We start from the raw sequence: 23122 nt of genomic DNA on the forward strand, positions 1-23122 counted from the left end.
TCATAAATAAATAAAAATTTAAAAAAAAATAAAAGCAATCTTCAGTCTACATACAGGCTGTACTACCATTCCTGACTTGGCTCTCCTGTGCCCCACAACCTAAAGCCCTGCTTCCAGACAGTATGGGGAAATACTGCCACAGACCTCCCTTCCTGCAGTCTGAAGAGTCCCTGCTACTTGAATGACCTAGCCCTTCACAGCAGCCACTAGTTACTGTTCTAGCTGTTGTAGCTTTTACTCCCTGAGTCTCTAAGAGAACCTCCTGTACCCCTTTTAAGAACATCCTGCTGCTGGAGCTACTCCATAGAAGTGAGGTTTTCTGCTAAGTAGGAGAGATGGGACTGGACCACACTCACCCGCCACTGAGGCAAGCGAAAATGTTTTTCTAAAGTCCGGAGTTAGAGCCCAGAAGGCATCTTCCAATATGTAAAATGTTACGAATGGCGGTTAAGTTCTATGACATCATATACCAACAATATTGTATTAGTTTGCAAGGCTGCCATAACAAAATACCACAGACTGGGTGGCTTGAACAACAGTAATTTATTTCTTACAGTTCTGGAAGCTAGCAGTTCAAGACTGAGACATTGGCACGGTTGGTTCCTCCTGAGGCCTCGTCCTTGGCTTGCAGATGGCCGCCTCCTCACTGTATCCTCACATGGCCTTTCCTTCATATACATGCATCCCTGGTGTCCCTGTGTCCAGATTGCCTCCCCTTCTTCACAAGGACACCAGTCATTGCAATAGGACGCCCCCTAACAGCCTCATCTTAACTCAGTTAGTTACTCTTTAGATCTTTAAAGTAGATATTGCTCCTTTAATTATCTGCATTCTGAGGATATGGGATTAGAGCTTCAATATGTGAGTTGGGGGAGGGAGCATGATTCAGCCCAGAGCAAGCATTATGGGTCAGTATCTCATGGGGACTGCTTGGGAACCTAACTACCACTTAGGTAATTGTTTCTGGGTTTCAAACAACTGACTTTCAAACAAACTCTGGAAACAGCATTCCAAATAAATCATGGGGCCCTGCTTATTAAAAGGTGGAGGGGGGGTACTGCACTACTGCACAATCTGTTACTCACATCCACTAATTACAGAATACTCCCCCCAGGGGAGTTGCAGGGTGTGCTGGTGACTTCAGTCCAAAATGCTATGTGAAAAGAAGTTAGTCATTGGACCTTCCTCAAAAAAGCTGTGTAATCGACATAAAGGCACATAAAACTTGAAGCTGATACTTGTTTAGTGAATGAATGAAATCAGGAATTTTCTAGAGGTATTCTTCTATACTGTATGAATGCCCCTTTATTGCTCTGCCTACTAATTTTTATATAAAAGACCACTTAGGCACAAAAGAAAATCTCCCTACCTGGCCTATGTTCTCCTAGTGAAAGGGAGCCTTTAATTTTAACACTTAACAGATCTTGTTTTAAATTGCAGTGATACTTAGTAGTACTATAAATTAGGTTTTGGTTGATGAATTAGGTTTTAATATTATCAGACTTTAAAAATCTTACCTTTTTTTTTTTTTTTAAAGATTTTATTCTTAGGTAATCTCTGTACCCAATGTGGGGCTCAAACTCACAACCCCAAGATCAAGAGTCACATGTTCCACTGATTGAGCCAGCAAGACCCCTTAATGTTACCCTTTTATTTTTTTAAGAGTTTATTTATTTATTAGGGTGAGCGAGAGAGAGAGAGAGAGAGAGAGGGAGAGAGCATGAACCAGGGGTGCGTGAGTAGGAGCAGAGGGAGAGGGAAAAGCAGACTCCCCACTGAGCAGGGAGCTTGATGCAGGGCTCAATCCCTGGACTCCAGGATTATGACCAGAGCTGAAGGCAGACACTTACCCGACTGAGCCACCCAGGCACCCCCTAATCATACCGTTTTCTAGTGTAAACCTAAGCCAAAAGGCCAGACACTAACATCCTTTTGCCAGCCTAACAGAAAAGCATGATAGTAGTGGCTTAAAAGTAGTAGGATGTGGGACACCTGGGTGGCTCAGCGATTGTCTGTCTTCGGCTCAGGGTGTGATCCCAGGATCCTGGATCGAGTCCCGGGCTTTCTGCGGGGAGCCTGCTTCTCCCTCTGCCTGTGTCTCCACCTCTCTCTCTCTGTGTGTCTTTCACAAATAAAATAAATCTTTTAGAAGGAAAAGTAGTAGGATGGGATGTTTGATAAAGCTCCTTCCTATATGCCTGAAATTGCACTGTTCAGTTTATTCCTTTGAATCAGTTATCCCTCCAAGACACTGCCTTTTTAAATGCAGATATTTAGGAAGGATAGCACATTGGCATCATCACCTTTGCATGCCTGGGGTACCTGAACACCAGAATGTTAAGAACAGTGAGTAACTGGGAAAGTACAAAAAAGAGCCACATAAGGGATCCCTGGGTGGCTCAGCGGTTTAGTGCCTGCCTTTGGTCCAGGGTGTGATCCCGGAGTCCCAGGATCAAGTCCTACATCGAGCTCCCTGCATGGAGCCTGTTTCTCCCTCTGCCTGTGTGTCTACCTCTTTCTCTCTCTGTGTCTCTCATGAATAAATAAATAAAATCTTTAAAAAAAAAAAAAAAAGGCCACATTGCCAGATTAAAAACCAGATTAATCTTCTCAGTGTAAACCAGGCCTGGTGATAAAACATCATTATACTTCAGATTCTCTGGTTTTAGGCTATTTGATGCATCAAGAGTATATGGGAAATCATACCAACATTTTGCAAGTCTTTAGCCTAAATTTGAATCAGTAGATACTACTCCTAAAAGTATGTTTAACACAGAGGCATGTTAGGATGCACCTAGCAGGAAGGTAGGGAATCATTGAAAAGTTACCTAACTAGATTTTCTCTAGCATCCTATGATGAGACACAGGGAAGGCACAATGAGAAGTCTTCATGAGATCTAAAGAACTCCTCTAACTAGAAATAGGCTGCAGGCTCTCATTTGGGGATCACTGTTCTAATGGTATTTTATCAGGAATGAGCTATGTTTATTCATACATTGATAATTAAAGCTGGAGAGAATTTAGAGATCTTTGAATCTCCACTTCCCTTTTTTTTTCTTTTGCACTTTTGCATACAAGGAGGCTGAGGCCACAGAGGTAAAGCGACCTGCCCAAGATGATGAAGCTAAGTGGCACAGTTGGGACAGGACATTTCCTTCTATTTCAGACCTCTCCCCACTACTGCACATCGAAAACCCCTCTGGAAGAAAATCCTCTTGGCTGGTCAGAGGAGGCTCTAGTAATAACAGTATTCTCTTTTGGTTAATGTTATAATCCACATGATGCTGCAAGGCCACTTGCCTTCTAACCCAAGCAGAGTGTGTGTCAGTAATGGATCACAGCAGAGAGGTGCTGTGCACCTGCATTGTGCACAGACCAAGTACTGTGACTTTCTTCAGGGGAGAAAAGTTCATGGTAGATCATTTAAAGTATCTATGAAGAAGTTTCTGGAACCTCAGGGCTGCAGCTTTGCCAGCACCTCTCTTGCTCCGTACACACTCAGTTGAACCCTCAGTGTTAGGCCCTTATGTACCAGCTAGTGTATTGCAGCCCACAGGCAACCATCCTATAGGTGCCAGGCATAACTGGAAAGAGCCACATGCAGGAGTTGCTGGGGTGTTTATTTGGCCTCCTTGGGTTGTGTGCAGTGGGATGATCCCATGACTTCTTCTTCTGGAAGAGCACATTCTCACTTGGCAACTTCTTAAGGTTCAGTTCACCTCCAGCTCCAGCTGCTTCCTCAGAGAGAAAAGATCTGGTGATCCTTCCCTCCATAAGCTACATGAAACTTCACAGAAGTACTTGCTTTGCTGTGGACTTGCCTTCTCAAGCTTTGGTCACTCTTTCCATGTGGAAATAAAGCTGGGTGAGGCCATTTGAGCTCTGGACTGCCATGGCTTTGCCCATACTTTCTGGGGAACTATGCTATGAGTGTGGTAAGCCTTAACATTCATTGAGTCAGGCTGGACTAGAAATGTCCCTGGAGCCTCTCATTCTCAACACTGACTGCAAAATTCTGAGCATTAGGGACTATGAGAATATCCTTTGAACCTCAACCATCCCCAAGAACTTTCAAATCACATCACATATTTTCTTCCCTTTAGCAATCTGAATTAGTTACACAGAACTCCAGACACCTACCTCATCCCCAGCCTTGTCCATGTCACATATAGAAAGGTAATACTACATCATTGTATTATGCTTGCCCCTCACAGCTGCTCATGGTCCTCTGTAAGATGGCCACGCATACCCAGGGGAATCACTCAGAACAGCCCACGTGATTCCAGAGCACCCCTCCCAAGGCCCTTCTGAATTATTGAGCCAGGAACTTGTACCACATTGAGGGGTCTTCTGTCATCCACCAAGGAGTCAGGAGACACCACTCCAGGAATATGTCAGGTTGGCAGTGAAAACAGAAAACCTCAAGCAGGATCCATAGTTCCCTATGGGAGGTTTTCCAGTCTCTCCCTGCCACACTCACCCCAGAATCAGACCCAGGTGCTAGAAATAGCAGGCACCAGTCCTGGGCATAGGGTGTGTTTTGAGCACATGCCACTGTGATGGAGGAAATTACCTTCTCTCCTCCTGCTTGGTCAGAGAAATGAGGTAGGACTGGATCAGGCTTTGTACTGGTTTAGCACTAAAATCTCAGCTGCAGCAAGCCTTGTTCTCACTGCCCTGACAGTTTCAGCATTAGATTTCTTATTAGTTGTTTGGGTTTGGGGTTTTTTTGTTGTTGTTTCATCCTCTCCCTTTTGACACTTTTCTTTTATGAGAGCCAAACCAAATACACTGGGCTGGCGAGCTAGCTTGTCTGTGTCTGCGATTCCCAGAACTCTGCTGCTGTCCTGATGGATCTCTTTGGCAAGGAAGGAAATTTTTCTCCATTTTGATAATGACAGGCCCTTAATTTTAATGTCTCTATTTATGTCAGTTAACAGATTTGTAAGAGATAATGTGAGATACTACCAGACCAACTTAGGCAACCATATGAAATTCTGCCTAGCTAGAAATATGGTTCTAACTCTCTCAAGCCTCATGTACTAACTCAGCAAGTCATGTACTAACTCAGCAAGTCTTTGGACTGGCAAAGCCATTGGAGACAATGCCATCCATTTCTCTGCCTCAAGTGCATGCTTCATGTGAGCACCCCACCCAAATGGGTAACTGGCTGGTTCTTTTCAGCTTTACTGAGGTATAATCGACAAATAAAATTGTAAGATTTTTAAAGTGTACAGTGTGATGACTTGATCTACATTGTGGAAGGATCCCCCCAACGCCATTGAGTTAACACACCCATCACCTCACATAGTTCCCTTTTTTTTAACTTCTACTCTCTTAGCAAATTTCAGTTATAGTTCAATTATACAGTACAGTGTCACCAACTGTAGTCTTGTTCTTTGAGTAGGATGATGCATCACAGTTCCCTCAATGTTCCAGGGACATTTTTACACTAAAGATGATTCCCTGTTCTCTTGTAGCGGGGACCAGACAGACCAATGTAAATCTCTTACTGGGTGTTATGAGGGTTTTCTATTCCCACTTTATCTTTTGCAGTCATGCCTTCTGCTTTCTTGCTATACTCCTCTGTTCACTCCTTCACTTGCTCAGAGAAGGTATAACACCTATATCAAGATACAGTCTTTTAGAAAGACAGTACCTGAGAGGTTCTCCTAGGCACAGAATGCTACACAGAAAACATTCACATTATCTCAGTGAAGGAAGAATGATATAGGCAGAAAGCAGCAGCCAGTGTTTTTGAGGTGTCTAGACAGAAGTAGCTTAGAAATTAAACTGTTAGTGACATCTGCAAATACAAAATAGAGTTATCAGAAAGCAAAAGTTTGTGCTGGTTTATGTACAGATAACAATCTAAATCTGGATTGTTACATCCATTTTACTTGCCTGGTTCCAGCCCCTGCTGTATGTAAGGAGGTTAATTTAGAGTGGCAGGATGTGTTTTGGTGCCACTAACCCTGACTCATTTTACCATTTTGACTTGGGTTACTTGACCTCTCAGTTGTTGCCTTTCTCAAATTCATGACTGACTGACTTTGAAAAGAAAAGCAATAGTGAGCAATATGACAACTTTTTTTTTAAGATGTATTTATTTACCTTAGAGGGAAAAACAGAGCACAAGCAAGAGGAGCAGAGAGAGAGGGAGAGAGAATCTAAAGCAGAGTCTGTGTCAAGCATGGAGCCCAGTGCGGAGCTCAGTCCCACAACCCTGAGACCAGATGACCTGAGCTGAAACCAAGAGTCAGATACCTAACCAACTGCACCAGCCAGGTGCCCCAATATGACAAGTCTTAAGAGATCTAGAAGTTAACTAGCGAGACCAGATTTCTTGTAGAACTTTCCTCTGAAGCAGGGGGGGACTTCCTTTCTTCTCTGGAGATCTTGTGCTTCTGGAGAGAGTAGTTTGATCCCCTAGCTACTGGTAGTTGGGCTTGAAGGATAATACACAGGTGTTCCTAAGGCAGGCACTTCTGTCAGTCTGAACTCTACTGGCCACTGCACCTCCTTAGGCCTTGGTTGTCTTACTTGAAGGACTATGAGAGTTGAACTGATAGTTCTCAGCTCTCTTGTGGTTAATGATTCTCAATTTCAGAATCAGTAGTTCTACTATTTGATATTTTGTTGGGGAGGAGATTAGTGTAGAAAACTTTATGGAAAAAAAAAAAAAGAAAACTTTATGGGGCACCTGGTGGGCTCAGTCAGTTAAGCATCTGCCTTTGGCCCAGGTGGTGATCTCAGGGCCCTGGGATAGATCCCCAGGTCAGGCTCCCTGCTCAGCGGGGAGTCTGCTGTTCCCTCCCTCTGCTCTACCCCTGCTCATGCTCTCTCACTCGCTCTCTCTCAAGTAAATAAAATCTTCAAAAAAAAAACACAAAAAACTAAGTTATATGCTTTGTGTTGATACAGGTTGACTAAAAATCTTAACTACTTATTTCTTTCAGAGCTAGGGAGCTGCCAGTGTGGCACTGTGAATTTTCAGAGCTGTAGTAAAGAAAGAGAGCAGCTCCTGAGTTGCTTTTGTTTTTGTTTTCTTTTTAACCTTTGAAAACTAAAGGTAAAAATACATAGAGAAATCTAGCTACACCAAGGCATATGGCATGCATTCATTCAATTACTATTTGGGGAGCACCTACTCTATGCCAGGCATAACATGTTCTTGAAAGTACTAGAAAATACTAGAAAGTAATTTATGATTTTCTTGCTTTGAGAGGCTCAAGTACCTGGGGTTCCTTCCTACCTTGATGCTTTTGTCCTGAGGGAATGAAAGGAGGAAGTCCCTTTAGTGATATAAAACCTAATGAACCTTGAGGAGATCACTGGACTATCAAACTGTTCAGCAGTGGAATTTTGAGTGTGGATCATGTATCTACAGGCCCCCTTGGTGGAATGGTGCTAAACTCTTGTTTTTATTATGCCGTTTCGTTGAAGATTAGTCATGGAATAGCAACATCGTATTTACTTTTGGTCTAAGACAATAAATAGCCTTTCCTTCTCTTTCTTTTCTTTTCTTTATTATTTATTTGAGAGAGAACACGACAGAGGGACAAGCAGACTTCGTGATGAGTCCAGTGCAGGGTTCAATCCCATGACCCCAGCTAAAATCGAGTCAGCCACCATCTGTCTGAGCCACCCTGGCACTCCTACCCTTGCCTTCTTATGAGAACAAAATCAGACATTGCCTGACAAAGGAGTTCATTACAAGTTAGAGAGGAGGAGCAGAACCAGTAGCAACCTCAAGATCATGACCACTTCCACTCAGCATGGCACAGAACCTCAGGCCATGGTGACAGTTGCTTCAGGCTCTACTTGACAAGCTACTGGGGCAGATGGAGACTTCAGAAAGAAAACTAGGAGATTCAAGCTGCAAGCTCAGACTTGAAATACCAAGGAAGAAAGGATTTGGGAGTTAGTCTTAATCTGTGGGACATAATCATAGAACATACTTCAAGAGGAACTTTAGCTTTTTCTGGTATTAAATGCTAAAGGGATTCTACAGAGTGAAAAAGTGGCCGAATACCTGTTGAAAAGTGAATGACTAGGCAAGAAATAGCCACCATGTACTCAGATCCCTCTGACCACATGCATTTTGTGTTTTATCAACAGATATTATGGCAAAAGGCATTTCATTTTATTCTAGTTTTTTGAAAATCCAAACTCAAAAGTTAAATGTCTTCATATCTCCTCAGCAGATGTGGTTGAATGGCCTGCTGATTTGGACTGGAAGGCTCCAGCCCAGATCTGGCCAGGGTAGTCAGCCATTTCAGCTTGATCCATTACCTTCGAGAGGCTCCAATTATCATGCCAGTTGCCAGTTCAGATTCTTGTCTGCTTCAACCAAACTAGGCATCTCTGTATAATTTCCTGCCTACCACAAAACCATCCACAGAAAAGAATTAGTCTGAGTCACTGCCAAACACAACTGAATTCATTCAGTTACATCTCTTATAACCATCCCTTCTTCATATCCATCCATACATCCTCTTCTTTCACTTCATCTCCAGTGACTATGAATAGAACTCTTTATATTGAAATAAAGCTATTTTCGCTCCCTTAAGACTAATTTTGTGAACCTCTGTTAGCCCTCTCTATGTCTTTACTTGGCTATGGAGATATATAGTAGCTATTCTGAAATCATGACCTGTCCTGAGCAGTAAATGTTCTGGGGAAATTTCCCTGAACCAATTGGCCCATCCTTACCCCCACTGTACTTCTGTTCCTCCATCCAGCCCAGCTATGCTCCTTATTATTCTTCACACCATGATAACATGCATCAGCTCTGTGCTCTGAAAGAGAACCATCCTAACACTGAAAGCAGGAAGGGAACTTGGGTGCCTTCCCTTACTGCTAGCCTTTTATAACAATATTTTGGATGGGTATGAAGTTGTAAAACATCATCTCTGAAATACCTCAGTTTCTTTTTTTTTTTTTTTTTTTTAATACCTCAGTTTCTTTCTGAGTTCCTCTGTCTACTTGTCCCCTGAGCAGTGGTGGAGGCTGAAGCATTCTCTCCTTCCCTTGGGTTCACACACTTCTAGTATGTGTTGCTTCAAGCATTCAGATGGAGTTGCTTTTGCATTTGTGATTCTTGGCTTGAGTCCCTCTAGAAATCATATTACTACTCTGAGTTCAGGGAGGGCTGGAATAGCTACTAAGAACAGAATACATTATAATAACATTCAGCAGACAAAGCCAGAAAATTCCTGCCAGAGACCACCTTAGTATCCTTTACTTGTCCCATTTCCATTTTTTGAGAACCTTAAAACAAGTGAGATGCCACAGTATACAGTTTATGTGCTCTGCTATAACATCTGCATCGTCATACCACCTTGATTCTGAGATGCTTCACATTTTATCTTAAAGGCTCTTTGGAAAGTTATCAGTGTTTTTCCTCCAGGATTAGCATATGTTCCTTCAGTTTATGCACCAGTCACTTCTCGATCGATCACCAGTTTTGTGCAGGGTATTTTGCAAAGCAGCATTGGTATTCCTGCTTCGTAAGGAATTTGAAGAGTTGGGGAATTAAACAAATAGCCAACTCTCGAAACACCAAACCAAATTAATTTTCCAGCAAGGTATGAACAGAGAAGGCTCAGAGAGAAGAGCCAATTGTGCTGAGTCATGATGGATGAGTAAGACAGGGAAGAGAGATTTGTAGGAGGGAAGACTGTCCGCATTGTAGATGAAGGAAACACATCAAAATAAAAGCAAAGATGAGGGCAAATACCAGGAGGCTCTATGCACATGACAAGGCTATATACAGGACCTGAAATTGGGAAAGTAGGATGGAGTCAGATTGTGGCTGCCATGCCAAAGAGATTAGACTCTGTTTTATAGGTAGGAGATCATTTAAAATATTGTAAGAGGAGGAGGGAACCTAATCCAACCTGTTTTTAGAAAGAGTGCTTTTACAAACCAAGGTTGATGTGCTTGTGAAGCTATTTCAATAAGCAAAAATACTAGAATAAGAGAGCTGTGACCAGGAGATCAGCAAGGAAGAAACTAAACAAAAACAAACAAACAAACAAACAAAAAACCAGCCTGAAAAGGGCATTAACAGGAATTTCCCAGAAGAAGAAATGGCCAATAAATATATTTATAAATGTTTTGCCTTGATTTTGGCTTCGCTACAAATGAAAAGAATTACAAATGAAAATAGCCCCGTCATAGCAGCAGGGTTGGTGTGTGTGTGTGTGTGTGTGTGTGTGTGTGTGTGTGTTGCCCAGTGTATTGAGTGGTGGGGAAATGAGCTCCCTTATTTGTTGCCAGTGGGCTGACAATTAGTACAACTCTTCTGGAACAGTTTGGTAACATGTCAAAAGCTTAAAGAGGTATATGCCCTTTGACCCAGAAATTTTAGGAAAATTATGAATATGCAAAGATTTATGTATTAGAAAACTCAACATACTACTATTGGTAGTAATGAGAAATTGAAAACAAACTAAATTTCTCCTAATGGAATTACTTGAATTATAATACATCCATAAAATGGATCATGTATAACCCATTTTAAAATTGTGTTTTATGGGGATCCCTGGGTGGCTCAGCAGTTTAGCACTTGCCTTTGGCCCAGGGTGTGATCCTGGAGTCCCAGGATCAAGTCCCACATCAGGCTCCCTGCAGGGAGCCTGCTTCTCCCTCTGCCTGTGTCCCTGCTTCTCCCTCTGCCTATGTCTCTGCCTCTCTCTCTCTCTCTCTCTCTCTCTCTGTGTCTCTCATGAATAAATAAATAAAATATTTTTAAAAATAAAAATTGTGTTTTAGAAGAATATTTAATTACGTGAAAAACTGTCATAATCACTAAGTGAAAACAATAGTTCATTAAACAATATGAACCTGTGAATTGATGTGTTTTCTTTGTGAACATTCACAAAGAAGTGTTTATTAAGCATTTGAAAAATGTGAGTCAAACTCAGAGAAGGGAGTCAGAGTTATAATTACATTGACATACCTTGGTACTCCTTAAGTTTAGGTCATGTACAGGTTAGTTTACTACTTTCACTTGTATACGTGTGAAGCTTTCTATGCTAATAGTTATTCAAACTCCACAAAACACACAAAAACCCACCTCAAAAGAAATAATTAAGTTGGCAAAGAAAATTGATTGATTGAATGTGTTAGTACACTAAAGTACTTAGAATAATACCTGGCCCATAATAAATGTCCACTAAGTTACTTCCTGGTTTTATTACCACTTTATAAAGCTAAAGATAGATGGTATGACCCAAGCAGAGGACAAAAGAGGAAGAACAGAGGAATGTCTACCTTGAGCCCAGGAAACCCCTGCATGTGTGGGAAGAAGCAGAAGGAAAGAGAAACAGCAACAGGACAGAGTAGAAATACAGGGACAGGCAGAGGAGAGCCAGAGAGCCAAGAGGGAGAGAGATTTTCAAAGATGTTACCAGAACAGATATCACAGAGGAGCTCAAGTAGGTTGAAGGCAGTTACAGCCATTGGATTGTGCTGTTAGAGTTTTGGTCTTTGTGTTTCTTTTATAACATGCATCCAAAAAAATACAGATGGGGGGTGCCTGGGTGGCTTAGTGTGGAGTATCAGTGAATTTTTACACACTCATGTAATATCTGGAACAAGAAGCAGAAAGTGACCAGTACCTCAGTAACCTCTTGTCATGCCACTGCTCTACCCTCTGTGGGTAACTGACTTCTAACACTGGAGATTAGCCTTGCCTGTTTTTTGACTTTATATACCTGGAATCCTATAGTGTGAACCCTTTTACGTCTTGCTTCTTTCATTCAACATCATGTTTATGAAATGTGTCCATTATGATATGCATAGGTATAGTTCATTCTCATTGCTGTGTGATAATCCATTGTGTGAATGAATATACCATTATTTGTCACCTAGTTGTTGAAGGACATTGGGGTTATTCCCAGGCTGGGGCTGTTTTTCTGGAGTCCCTTCTCCAACAGTCCCTGTTCCATTGGTCTTTATGCTTGTTCTTGTGCCTGTAGCAAGCTCTGTTAATAACTGTAGCTTTAATGGTAATACCTTTCTTCATGATTGTTCTTCATGTTCTTATAACTTTGTTCCTTGATATTGCTTTGGCTATTCTTGGCTCTTTACATTTCCACTTACACCTTAAATTAGTTTGTCAGTTTACACTCATGTGTACATGCACCTGCCAAGGTTTTTATTTGGACTGCATTGAATCTGTAAATCAGTTTGGGCAGAATCAACACTTTATACTTCTGATTCTTCCGAGGCATGGTCATGTTGTATTCCTGCCGTTAAGATATCTTTATTTCTTTAAATAATGTTTTATAGTTTTCAATGTAGAAGTCTTGGTTTAGTAACCTTTTGAGAGAGCAGTTTCAGTGAATAGCAGAAAGTAAATTCTTAGATGCTAAGGAGGGAAATGGGAAACAGAGGTAGCAAATATAGACTATTCCATTGAGATGTTTGATGGTGAAAGGAGAGAAAAATGGGTGCTAGCTTATGAGAGAAGCAGATTTAAAAAGTTTCAGAAAAAAAAATAAAAAAATAAAAAAGTTTCAGGATGAGAGTGCCCTCTGAAGCCACAGTAAAGACCGGGAGAGGAGAGACTAGAAGTACAGAGTTCATTCAAGAGACGGGGCATGCAAGGGTTGCTCAAGTTAGCCTGGAGAAGAAATTAGGAACAAGGAGTGTTGTGAGGTTATTTTGAGGTAGTGTATTTAATGTCTGCAATTACCTTAGTAGCAATTTCCACAGATTCACTGGTTGCTTACACAATGAACAGTACTGAGCCATCCTGAGTGCTGTGCCCTTTGTCACTAATGGCACCAGATCCCACATGCAGGATGTTTGGCTCAGCAGGACTTGCTACCCTCACAGTCATCCCTAATCCACACTTTCAAATTTCTGTTTCTTTGTGCAAAGCACATCATTTTATATTCTCTCTACTGTGCATACCTATTCATCTGTTGTTCCATTAATCCCTTCTTCCAGAGTATCTTAGTTAAATTAAGGTTTAGTATGTATGGGCTTTTCCACTAAATCTTTTTAAAAAATATTTATTTAGGGATCCCTGGGTGGCGCAGCGGTTTAGCGCCTGCCTTTGGCCCAGGGCGCGATCCTGGAGACCCCGGATCGAATCCCACGTCGGGCTCCCGGTGCATGGAGCCTGCTTCTCCCTCTGCCTGTGTCTCTGCCTCTCTCTCTCTCTGTGTGACTATCATAAATAAATAAAAATTAAAAAAAAATATTTATTTATTCATGAGAGACACAGAGAGAGAGAGAGAGAGAGAGAGAGAGAAGCAGAGACATCGGCAGAAGGAGAAGCAGGCTCCATGCAGGGATCTCGACGTGGGACTCAATCCCAGGACTCCAGGATCATGCCCTGAGCCGAAGGCAGACGCTCAACTGCTGAGCCACCCAGGGGTCCCTTTCCACTAAATCTTGAGGTGCCCAAGAGACTTGAGGAAGATTTTGTAGTAGAGACTTTAAATATGGGGAAAACGAGGGTGCTGAGATAAGGGATTTAATGTTTAAGTTCTAGAAGGAGCTTGCAGGATTCATGGGAACAAATCTGTTTTGCAGTTTCATGGAAATTATTTTACTTTGGAAGTGTTTTTAAGTTTGTTGTTTGCTTTAGATGCAAAGCTTTCAATACATGCACAGAAAATTGCATCTTTCTATCTATAGAGGGCATCGTGTGAATTTACGTGCTACATTATAATTATGCTATTTTTAAGAAAGTAAACCAAGAAGGCAGTATTTTTCACTGCAATTCTTGCAGTGGCAGATTAGCCCACCAATATTATAGAGAATAGGAAGTGGAAGATCTTTTTGGATTACTCAGTCTTAAATCCACTAAGTTTGGATATGTAGCTTTAACAAGGGAGGGAAAGAAGGAGAGAAACGGATTTAATTCATTGCAGCTAGGATATAATAAGCATTTTCATTAAATCCCAAATATTACATGTTTGTACTTTTTTGGGAAATTCTTTTCTGATGTGAAGTCTAAAGGGGTCTTTCTTTGAGGAGGAGGTAAGTGTTGAATAGGCAAGCGTGGGGGGCAGGGTATGGGCAGTGGGCAGAGGGTAGAGGGAGCCAGAATATCTTGAGTGAGATCTGGTAAATTACACTTCAGAAGCTAGAACACCCTTTTCCCAATTTAACCATAGGACCTGCTGCATACTGATACTGTACAAAAACTTCCTTTTTTAACATGTGATACGCATGCTAAAGAAGTATTTTAAAATAACGAGGTACTAACACATTTTAAGGTTTGTTTCCACACCTGTGCTGTATAACACATCTGTCTACATTTTTAGTTTGATTTACTTCACGTTGCCTTTCTTTCCTAAGTGGTCTTTTTTTTTTCTTTCATACATTCCTGTACTCCTTTGAATTCAGAATGACTAAAGCTTTGCGTTTCAAAGTCAATATAAAAATCCTCATTTTAAATGTAATTCCAGTTTCACAAGAAAAGTTGATCTTTGAGATTTTTTTTTCAAGACGGGAAATGTTAGCATATAATGGATTGAGTGCCAGTGAACTCTCCCCCTGCTCAGCCATGTCCACATCTAATACTGCTTGCAGATAAAACTCAAACCATGCACGATCCCTGGAGAACAGAGAAAGCCCCACCAGAGGGAAAGCAACTCCAGCTAATAAAGGAACACTTCCTTCTCTAAACTTTTTTTTTTTTTATTCATGACATACAGAGAGAGAGAGACAGAGGCAGAGACACAGGCAGAGGGAAAAGCAGGCCCTGTACAGGGAGCCTGATGTGGGACTCCAGGATCATGCCCTGGGCTGAAGGCGACTAAACCGCTGAGCCACGCCCCCACCCCCACCCACCTCCACCACCCCACCACCCTCCCACCCCCCGGGTGGTCCCTTCTCTAAACTTTTTGATTCTTCTGATCCCCTCCCTTTTTAAACACCTTTTTCCGGGGCCAACCATTCATTTAGCCCTTGGAAAAAGCCTAGTCTTACAGTCCACCTCTGGTTTTTTCCCCTTAATCTTTTTCTGTTACTTGTAGTTATACTTCCTCCTGTTAGCAGTCAGTCCTCTGCTTCTCGTGTACATCCTCCTGACATTTGCAGGTCAGAATCGCATCCCCTTCCCTTAGTTTTCACTTAGTTCAGGCCTCCTGCTTAGTTCTTCTAATACTGCCTCATAAAGTGATCATTTCAGCTTCTTAGTCATACCTGCCATTTTCCTTTGAACTTATTCCAGTTTGTCTCCATTTTTCGGGTAATGAGGTGCCTGAAATGGAATGCAGTGCCCTAGGTGTGGCCTCACTGAAACCACCTAACAGAATGAGGGTCCTCAGGGATTGTGCCCAAGCCTCGCCAGCCTTTTATCATCCTCAGGAACTGGTATTGCTTCTGTCAAGACCCAGTGATTCCTGTATTCCTGAACTTCAGCAAGCAGCCAAGTGCACATCCTCCTCCTCTGTGCCTTGTGAGCTCATACTGTTCCTCCATTTAGAGCAACCCTCTCGTCTATCCTCTCATATCTAACAGCCATATTCCTCAGGAAACTTCCCCTCCCTTCTCTCCTTTTTTCTGTCCAAACTGAAGACAGTAGCACTTTATACCTGTCTGTGGGCATTTACTACATTGTGCACTGATTACTCAGTATTTTTTTACAGTTTTATTGAGCCATAATCCATACACCATACACTTAACCTGTTTAAAGTGCACAATTCAGTAGGTTTAGTACATTCTCAGAACTGTACAACCATCAGCACATCAATTTTCAAATATTTCCATCATTCTAAAAAGAAACCTATACTTATTTGCAATCACTCCCAATTACCCTATCCTGCTTCAGTTCTAGGCAGCTTCTAATCTACTTTCTGACTTTTGATTTGCCTATTCTGGACATAAAATAAAAATAGAATCCTATAATATGTGGTCTTTTGTGACTAGCTTCTTTCATTTAGCATAGGTATTCATGGTTCATCTCATACCATGTATCAGAACTAAATTCCTTTTCACTGGCAAACAGTCAGTACTTTTTGAATGAATATTTTATACATTTTTATTTGTCCCTTTTCGGTGTCAATATCAGAATTACAGGATTACATGTTAAAAATCCATGCAGCTTTGAATATTTATATTATATATTTTTATCCATATTTCTTATTACATTGATGCTGCTTGTGACATGAAATCAAACAGTACAGAAGTATATAAACAAAATGGATTAAAGATCTAAATTGAGACCTGAAACCATAAAAATCCTAGGAGAAAACATGGTAATTTCTTTTGCCATTTGCCTTGGCCACATTTTTCCAGATTTGTCTCCTTGGGTGAGGGGAAAAAAAATAAAAAAATAAAAAATAAAATAATAATAATAATGAACTATTGGAATTATACCAAAATAAAAAGCTTTTGCACAGTAAAGGAAACCATCAACAAAACAAAAAGGTAACCTACTGAATGGGGGAAAATATCTGCAACTGATACATCCAGTAAGAGGTTAATATCAAAAATATATTTTAAAAACTTATACCACTCATCACCAAAAAAAAGAAGAAAATAAAAAAAAACTAATCCAGTTAAAAATGGACAGAGGACTTGAATAGACATTTTTCCAAAGAAGACATACCGATGGCCAAAAGACATGAAAAGATGCTTAACATCACTGATCATTAAGGAAATGCAAATTAAACCGTGATGAGATGTCACTTCACACCTGTCAGAATGGCTAGACTAAGAAAAGAAGTAATAAGTGTTGGTGAGGATGTGGGGAAAGGGAAACCCTTGTGCACTCTTGGCAAGAATGTAAATCAGTGCAGCTACTGGAAAACAGTATTGGAAATTCCTCAAAAAATTAAAACTTGAAGTAACATATGATCCAGTAATTCCTCTACGGCCAATTACCTAAAGCAAATGAAAGCACTGATTAGATTAGAAAAGATATATGTACCCCTATGTTTATTGCAGCATTATTTACAACAGCCAAATTATGGAAGCAACTCAGGTGATGACTGTCAATAGAGGAATGATGAAGATGATGTGATATGTGAGAGACAGATAGATCTATACACATACAAATATACAATAGAATATTACTTAGCTATAAAAAAAGTAATGAGGGACGCCTGGGTGGCTCAGCGGTTGAGCGTCTGCTTCAGCTCAGGGCGTGATCTCAGGATCTGGTATCGAGTCCCACATCAGGCTCCTTACAGGGAGTCTGCTTCTCCCTCTGCCTATGTCTCCGTGTCTCTCATAAGTAAATAAAATCTTTAAAAATAAATAAATAAAAATAAGTAAAAATAAAAAAGGAATGAGGTCTTGCCACTTGTAATAATATGGATGGACCTATAGGGTATTATGCAAAGTGAAATTAGAGAAAGACAAACACCATATGATCTCACTTATATGTGGAATTAAAAAAAATGAATAAACATAAAGCAGAAAGAGATCCATAAATACAATAAACTGGCTGGTACCAAAGGAAGCAGGGTAGGTGGCTGGGCAAAATGGATAGGGAAATGAGGAATACAGGCTTCCAGTTATAAAATGAATAAGTCATGAGAATAAAAGGTCCAGCATAGGGAATATAGTCAATGGTATTGTAATAGTGTCATATGGTGACAGATGGTAACTACACATATGGTGAACATAGCATAACATGCAGATTTGTTAAGTCACTGTATTGTACACCTGAAACTAAGGTGATATTGTGTGTCAACTATACTTCAGTGTTTTTAAAAAGAATTAAAAAAAAAAAAACAGATCGGGTAAAATTGAAAAGTCCCTTCCATCCACTCAATCTAGCCATTCTTAATAGTTTTGGATTTCACTTTTATTACGTGTATATATCTCTCCAAACATATCAATCTCTCTCATCTCTTGTTTGACACTGAGGTTGTTAGTAAATTTTTGTTCTTACAAATTGTCTTGGCAAACAAACTTGTATATCTGTTCTTGAATTTCTTACTGATATTTCTATAGAGTAGACTTTTAAGAGTGGAATTATTTGGTCAAAGGATATTTGTGTTTAAATTTGGTTAATGAGTCCAAATTGCTCACCGTATTCCCGTAGTAGTATAAAAGTACCCACTTCCCCAACACTGATTGTTAACAATATTTTTTTAATATTTTATTTATTTATTCATGAGAGAGAGAGAGAGAGAGAGGCAGAGACACAGGCAGAGGGAGAAGCAGGCTCTATGCAGGGAGCCCGATGTGGGACTTGATCCCAGGATCCCAGGATCACGCCCTGGGCCGAAGGCAGACGCTCAACCACTGAGCCACCCAGGTGCCCTGATTGTTAACAGTCTTTAAAAGACTTGTGCCAGTGTGATAGAGAGAACAAAACCCTATCTTGTTTAATTTGTATTTCTTTAATTACTAATCGAAGTTGAGTATTTTTTATGTGCTTACTAGCCATTTGCATTTCTTCAGTGAGTTTTTGTTCATATCCTCTGACTATTTTTCTATTAAGTTATTAGGCTTGTAGTACCGCTTCCATAATCAGTGATACCAATCCTTGTCCTTTTGTCTTTTTTTTTCCTTTATTTTATGTTGAGGTATATTCTCTCTGTACCCTCTTTGTTGAGTTATCATACATGGATGTTGAATTTTGTCAAATGCTTTTTCTGCATCTGTTGAAAAGGTCATCAAATAGAATGATTTCTATTCTTCATTTTGTTAATGTGGTGTATCATATTTACTCTCTTATAGATATTTTTTTCTTGAGATACAAAGTTATCTTTTTGAAGATTTATTTATTTATGATAGGCAAAGAGAGAGAGAAAGAGAGAGAGGGGCAGAGACATAGGAGGAGGGAGAAGCAGGCTCCATGCCGGGAACCCGACGTGGGACTCGATCCCGGGACTCCAGGATCATGCCCTGGGCCAAAGGCAGGCGCCAAACCACTGAGCCACCCAGGGATCCTCGAGAAACAAAGTTAGATGGAGCTCTGTCTTGCTTCTTACTGTAGGCATTTATTACTAAGAGCTTCCCTCTTCTGCCTTTTTTTTTTTTTTTTAAGATTCCATTTATTTATTCCTGAGAGACAGAGAGAGAGAGAGAGAGAGAGAGGCAGAGACACAAGCAGAGGGCAAAGCAAGCTCCAGGCAGGGAGCACGATGCAGGACTCAATCCTGGGTCTCCATGATGACACCCTGGGCCGGAGCAGCGCTAAACCGCTAAGCCACCCAGGCTATCCGCCCCCCCTTCTGCTTCTCCCTCTGCCTGTGTCTCATAAATAAATAAAACCTTTAAAAATAATAATAATAAGAGCATCCCTCTTAAGAACTGCTTTTAGGGGCACCTGGGTGGCTCAGTCGAGCAAACCTCCAACTCTCAGTTTTAGCTCAGGTCATGATCTCAGGTTCGTGGGATCAAGCCCTGCCCTGTGTTGGGCTCCACACTCAGTGGGGAGTCTGCTTGAGATTCCCTCTCTCCCTCTCCCTCCACCCCTCTACTCCCCTCTCTCAAATAAATAAATAAATCTTTTTTTAAAAACTGCTTTTCCTGTATCCCATAGATTTGGTATATTGTATTTCCATTTTCATTTATTCATGAGAGACAGAGAGAGAGGCAGAGACATAAGGCAGAGGGAGAAACAGGCTCCTTGCAGGGAGCCCAGTGCGAGACTCCATCCCAGGACCCCCGGGGTCACACTCTAAGCTGAAGCCAGATGCTCAACCACTGAACCACCCAGGTGTCCCTCTTGATGTGATTTCAATCTTAAATTTATTAAGATTTGTTTTATGGCTTTACATATGATATCCTAGAGAATGCTTTGTGTGGGCATGAGAAGAATATATACTCGTGGCATAATTTTTAAATTTAGATCTTTAGATAATTTTAAATTTATGCTTACATATGGTATGAGCAGGAATCCAACCATGAGGCCTAGTTGACCTAATATAATTCATCGATTTCAAATGCCTCCTGATCATATTCTAAATCCCTGTGATCTAATTTTATCAGTATTATACTCTGCTAATTAGTGTCTTTTTACAGTATGTTTTATAATCTGGTAACCCTCCTCCGTTACTTTGCATGGTTGACTTCAGTTCCGTTCGAGACATTTGAGATTAGTAGCCTCTTCACCTGGCAGTCTTTCTGGGTTATAGTCTGTGCAGCTGTATTTAAAAAGACACCTGGCTTCTTTGGCTTCTTTCACATGACAGCCAGACCTTGAGAATGCGTTAAGACTTAGTGTAGGGATCCCTGGGTGGCGCAGCAGTTTGGCGCCTGCCTTTGGCCCAGGGCGCGATCCTGGAGACCCGGGATCAAATCCCACATCAGGCTCCCGGTGCATGGAGCCTGCTTCTCCCTCTGCCTGTGTCTCTGCCTCTCTCTCTCTCTCTGTGACTATCATAAATAAATAAAAATTAAAATAAAATTCATTAGTTTAAAAAAAAAAAGACTTAGTGTAGTCTAGGAGTGCCTGGGTGGCTCAGTTGTTTAAGTGTCTGCCTTCAGTTCAGGTAATGATCCCAGGGTGTTGGGATTGAGCCCTGAGTCAGGCTCCCTACTTAGCGGGGAGTCTACTTCTCCCTCTCTGCCTTTCCCCTGCTCATGCCTTTCCCCCTGCATTCTCTCTCTCTCTCTCTCTCACTCTCGCTCTCGTTCTCAAATAAGTAAAATATTTAAAAAAGAGAGAGAGGGAGACTTAGTGTAGTCTAAATCTGGTCCTTGCATGTCCTCATTTAACAGAAAGAAGATTGCAAAATCTATTCCCAACTCTTTGATATATTTGAAGAAGCAGCATGCTAATTCTTGGCTCATAGCATGTAGCTTCTGTCAGCAGTGTAATTAAAATTGGGTTCTGTTTGCTCTTTAATCTACATGCTCTGTCAAGGTAATCTTACCAATTTAACAATAATTATAACAACATCTAACATTCTATGTCGGGCATTGTACTACACTTTATATGAATATCTCATTAAATCCTTAAAGCAACCCTATAAATGTATTTGCCCCATTTTATAAATGAGAAGACTGAGGCTCAGAAAGGTCCAGGTCCTACAAACTAGTAAGTGCCAGCTGACACTGAGATCGAGGTAGCCTAACTCCAAAGCCCACATCCTTAATACACTTGAAATTCAGCGTTTATCTCTCTCCTTTCCTAAAACTGCTCTGCCTTCTGTATTTTCAGTCTTATTTGCCTCATGTCCCCAGCCAGAACTGTCAAAATGATCCTCCATCCCCTCTCACTGAACTTCAACTCCTATCAGCCTACCTTTGGGAAGCCCACCCATCTGTTGCCCTCCATGTCCCCTGGCCCTGCTCCATATCCCCTGCCACAGGAACCTCCCTCAGCTTATTCTTCCTTCCATTTAGTCTAATGTGCATGTATCTTCACAGTTCCCTTCTCAGAACATGAAGCTGATCCCGTCCCCGCTCTATTTAAAAACTCTTAGTAGACTTCCTTGTTTGTTCGTTTGTTTGTTTGTTTGTTTGTTTGCCAGATTAACTCTGAACTGCTTAGCTATAAAGCTGCAGTCTGGCCCCACTCTGCCTCTTCAGCTTCATTTCCTGCCATCCCCTCCCCAGTCCCCTTACCTTACACTCCAGCCACATGGAAGGGTTCCATCTTCCCTAGCTCTATGCCAAGCCCTTCCCTAGCTCTGCACATCTGCATTTCTTTCATCTACTTGAGACCCTCTTCTTTGATCTCCCCTACAGACTCCTACCCCGCTCTTGAGAGCTACATCAGATATTGCCCGCAGTAACATCTTCCCAGACCCCTCCAGGATGCACAGCGATTCCTGTTCTTCCCCTGGAGCACATGTGTAGGCCTTGGTTGTGGCGCTCACCAAACTGTGTGCCAATTAATTATCCATTTCTGTGTTTGTCTCTTCCATTAACCTAAATGGTTATCTCCAGGGCAAGGACCAAATCCATTCACCTTTCAGCACCTAGCACACAGTAGGCCCTTACCAAATGCTGGTTTAATGCTTGAAGGAATGTCCAGGACGGTGTTTGAAACAATAAGAAGTTAGAATTATACTTACTCCTAAACAGAGGACTGTCTTCTGTGTTTCTCAGCATAATCTTTAGCTAAATTAGCAGATAGTCCAACATACTGAATACAAGTGGTACATAGCAAACAGGATGATAGGTCTTTTAAATATAAGTTTGCCTAGGACAAGGACCATTATGCAAGACTAAGATCCTGAGATCATGCCTGTACCCCTCTCCTCATGCTGGGCATGGTTGTGATACTGTGACACAGCGGGGAGAATATTCCATCTGGCGTGAGAGCTCTGGGGCTGGATTACCATCTTTGGGACTCAGACTAGTCACACCTTCATGAACAAACATTTGATGTTAACATGTACACTTCCTGGTTGTTTTGTTTTGTTTTGTTTTGTTTTGTTTTGTTTTTTTACGAATGAGGCAATTTATTAACCCAGCATTTGTTCTAATGCTTCTTGTTGGCAGCTGCCACCTGTCCGGCGATTCTGTTCAGATCCCGCTGTCCCTGAGGTGTCAGTTTGTGGCCCCCATCTTGGTCCTTTTCCACCATTTTCAGCCCCTCTAGGTCTTGGAAGACCCTGCAGGCCACGCTTTTGGAGCCTCTGCTGAAGGGGCTGGGCGTGACCCCGTTTCTCTGACGTCCCCCGTAGATCTTAGTCATGGAGCCGACCCCAACGCAACCCCGGAGGTACAGGTGCCGTGCTGTGGAAGCAGCTTGTGTGTAGAACCAGCTCTCATCGTAGGGAGCAAGCTCTTTATGCTTGGCCAGCTTGACAGTGTCCACTCATTCAGGGACTTTCAGCTTCCCAGACTTTTTGAGGAAGGCTGCCAGAGCTCTGACGAACTCCTGCTGGTTCACGTCTTTTACAGTAACTCCAGGCATCGTGCGGCCTCCGCACTGCCAGCCAGGGGAAAGGGCCACTTCCTGGTTGTTGACTTTGTTGCAGGAAGACTTCCCATAGAAGCCTCTACTTTTTTGGTCATTTCTTTTTTCATTTTCAGCTTATTAAGGTTTAATTGACAAAACTGTGATATAAGTGTACGACATGATGATTTGATTCACATTATGAAGATTCCCACAGTCGAGAGAACACATATATCATCTCAAATATTTCCTTCTTTTTTTCCTTATGAGAACACTTTTTTACTCTCTTAGGATGTTTTTTTTTTTTTTTTTTTTAACGTGGAGGAAGAAGGAAAG

The 23122-nt window shown here is 41.4% G+C and overlaps 1 protein-coding gene and 1 pseudogene across 27 annotated transcripts in view; one reads left to right on the plus strand and one right to left on the minus strand.

The window, feature by feature from the left end:
- ERC1 (ELKS/RAB6-interacting/CAST family member 1) overlaps positions 1–23122 on the plus strand; it is a 545178-nt gene that overhangs the window by 516072 nt on the left and 5984 nt on the right. The window lies entirely within an intron of this gene.
- Positions 22296–22843, minus strand: LOC140617686 (small ribosomal subunit protein eS19 pseudogene; annotated as a pseudogene).

The sequence above is a fragment of the Canis lupus genome, chromosome 25 (assembly GCF_048164855.1).
Source record: "Canis lupus baileyi chromosome 25, mCanLup2.hap1, whole genome shotgun sequence".
Lineage (NCBI taxonomy): Eukaryota > Metazoa > Chordata > Mammalia > Carnivora > Canidae > Canis > Canis lupus.